A 3,220-nucleotide genomic window follows, 5' to 3' on the forward strand; every position below is an offset into this window, starting at 1 on the left:
GGGAGGATGCCACAGAGTAACCAGTGGGGAGCAGGCCTCTTTAGGGGCTCACATCTTCACTAAGACCTCAGCAATGTCTGGGCGGAAGCTTCCAGGCAGAGGGAACAGCAGAGTCAAAGTCCCCACAGAAGGATGGGCTTGGCCCATGTTCCTACTACATGTCTTCTTCATCCTCCACATCTCATCCATCCAGCCCCATCCTCCCTGGGACAGGACAAATCCCAGGTCTCAGGCTCATCCATCTGAACCTGTCCCCCTTGTCAATGCGCAGCCCTCCCATGATGCAGGGTGGTGGCCTCTCTTCATTTCCTCATTCTTTTCTCTGAAGATGACTTTGCTCTTTTTTGAGCATGGCTGAACACGCCACTGAATATCTGTGTGCCTGAGTGACATGGATACAAGGAAGAGGAATTCTTTTAAAATTCAGTCTCCTTATCCTGTTGGGACCAGGTGCAACCATCTAAGTGCTACTTGAAGTGTAGTCCTCCACCTGCCATTGGCTTCATCTGGGAGCTTACTAGAAATACAGAATCTTGGGCCCCACTCAAACCAAACCAGAATCTGCATTTTAACAAGACCCCTGGGTAATTTGACCTGGAGCAGAGTTCTGCCTCCAGACTCTGTCCCTGGAAACCACCAGTCAAGCTACACAGAGCAGCCAACATGATGGTGGGCCAGACACCCATCGGACCCTTGCTTTTAAAAGCACTTTGAGGGAGGTACAAATATATTTATGACCTTCATTTACAGATGAATTAACTCAGGCACAGGGAGGTTAAGGAACCTGCTCGAGGTCATAAACTTGGATGTGGCAAGGCTGGGTTTGAGCCCTGAGGGTCTCGCCACAGAGCCTGTGCTCTAATTCCTAAGAGGAGTCAGGCACAGGGGCTGTATTAGCTTCCTGGGGCTGCCGTAAGCAAGTTCCACAGGCTAGGTGGGCTTGAACCACAGACATTTATCATCTCACAGTTCTGGAGACCAGAATTCCAAGATCAAGGAGTTGGCAGGGTTGGTTCCCTCTGAGGCTGTGAGGGGGAATCTGCTCTAGGCCTCTCCTCTAGCTTTTGGGGGTCACCGGCAATCTTTGGTGTTGCTTGGCTTGTAGAAGCACCACCAGGTCTCTGCCTTTGTCTTCACACAGCATTTTCCCTGTGTCAGTGTCTGTCCAAAGATCCCCCTTTTATAAAGACACCAGTCATATCGGATGCGGGGCCCACCCTAATGACCTCATCTTCACTAATTACATCTGCAACAACCCTACTTCCAAATAAGTCACATTCTGAGGTGTTTGGGTTAGGACTTCAGCATGAAGTTTTTGGAGGACACAATCAACTGATGACAAAGGTTAATAAAATGATAATAACAGCTAACACTGTATCCATGCATTATTCTCAGTGCCTTCCACATAGCAACTCCCTGAATCTCCACCACAAGCCTATAAGTTCTATTTTCATCCTCATTTTGCACAGGGAGGAAACTGAGGCCCTGACAGGTGAAGTGTCTTGTCCCCAGTCACACAGCTGATAAGTGAGAGAGCCAGGGTTTAGTCTGGCTTTGACGTTGGCACCACTGCCCTCTCTGATGGTGTTTAGGGTAATACTGAGCTCACATCTACACAATTTCTCTAGCAAGTGGTTGCTGGATTTTGGTTCATTGTGTCCAGGACAGCAGCTCTGAAACAGAGCCATGTGGGTGGAGACTCCATAGCATTCAGGGGCTAGAAGGGGCTAGAAAACCCCATATGCCTGATGCAGAGAAACCACACACTTAAAGCAAACCAAACTGGAACACTGCTTTAGTCTGAATGAAAACCGTGAACCAAGTGTCCTTTTGTGGTGCCTGGCACACATCAAGTACACAATAAATATTAGCTACTGTTATCATTTTACTGAGATATCGCTATATGCCAGGCTCTGGGCAGGACCTCTTACTTACATTTCCTTCTAAGCTTTATAACAACTTTAGGAGATAAAATAATATTATCCCCATTTTATAGATGAGGAAACTGAGGCTCAAATGAGTATAGCCACCTCTTATCCCCAATCCAGGGATCAGGACTCTTCTTTGTAAGACATAAACAGGCTGAGCTTTTGAGTAGAAAAGCCTTGAAATATTTCAGCAGAGGAGATTTACACGTTTAACTCAAAGAGTCTTCACCACTGAGTTACTATTTCCAGGTCAGAGCGCCTTCGAGGGAGGAAGGCTGTGGCCTCCGCGCTCCGGTCTCCTTAACTGCACCCTGGGAAGTTGCACACTGCCTTTCTTTCCCCTGGTGGTCTAATCTGGAGTCAGATCCAGCGCTAGCTCCGACACACTGGGCAACACCGGACCGGGAGCCAAGAGGAAAACAACAGGTGAGCTTGTGAACAGTCCCCTTCTGTGCCTTGGGCAGGGTGTCTGCCCGGCAACTGCTGGGCTGCGCTGACTTCCAGAAGCTTCTGCCTCTGCAGGTGTTTTAGGAACTTGGCCTCAGCGCTTCAGTGACCCATATTTTATTACCTTTCAGGTTTCTATAATTCATCATTCACTCCTTTCTGAAGACCTCGAATGAAAGTTTAGCAGCTCAGCGCCCTGGCCTCTCTTCATTCTCTCCCCAAACACATCGGCCTGTTTGTTCTCTTTCATCCCCGCTCTTCCTGTTGCATTCTGCCCGTTCAATGGGGAAAGAGTGAAACCGGATGGCTGGACCCAGTGCGGGGAAATGACTTCAGAGCCACCTTTGTTTCCCCTCATTCCTTTGAGCACACTTGGCCCCGCGTCTCTATGAAAGGACTTGTTTGAACCATTTGGAACATCCAGCGAGTGAGAGATGCTGCAGCCAGAATCGCTCACATCTTTTCAGGCTGCCTGAGACTCTGGGTTAAACTGCCAAATTTTTGCAACAAAACTAACCATGACATTGGACATTGTGTTATAAATTAGCCACAGCCTTCCAAGCAAATTGTCTCTTTTTATTGTATCAGTGTAAGCCTTTGGAACATTTGGCTTCAGCTACTAACTTCAGGGAGGCTCAGAGAATATTTTTGTTCTGCCCCAAACCAACCCTTCAGACACCAAGTTGCATGTGTTAATATACATATCTTAATTCACAGTTTTTTTTTATCACACTCACTCAGAGGATCTGTTAGTTATATTCCATTTCTCTGCCTGAAATTCCACCAATCTGCTTGTAAGTTTTGATGTGGCAGAAACTATCTCCAATCATCTTTGAAACACAAAG

The 3,220-nt window shown here is 47.4% G+C and overlaps 1 long non-coding RNA gene across 1 annotated transcript; it reads left to right on the forward strand.

Moving 5' to 3' along the window:
• The first annotated feature begins 1,470 nt into the window (after positions 1-1,470).
• On the forward strand, positions 1,471-2,982 carry LOC123630692. Its single transcript, XR_006732734.1, has 3 exons — positions 1,471-1,492; positions 2,178-2,354; positions 2,507-2,982. It is a non-coding gene; the product is annotated as an uncharacterized LOC123630692 (long non-coding RNA).
• The last annotated feature ends 238 nt before the right edge of the window (positions 2,983-3,220 follow it).

The sequence above is a fragment of the Lemur catta genome, chromosome 1 (assembly GCF_020740605.2).
Source record: "Lemur catta isolate mLemCat1 chromosome 1, mLemCat1.pri, whole genome shotgun sequence".
Taxonomy (NCBI): domain Eukaryota; kingdom Metazoa; phylum Chordata; class Mammalia; order Primates; family Lemuridae; genus Lemur; species Lemur catta.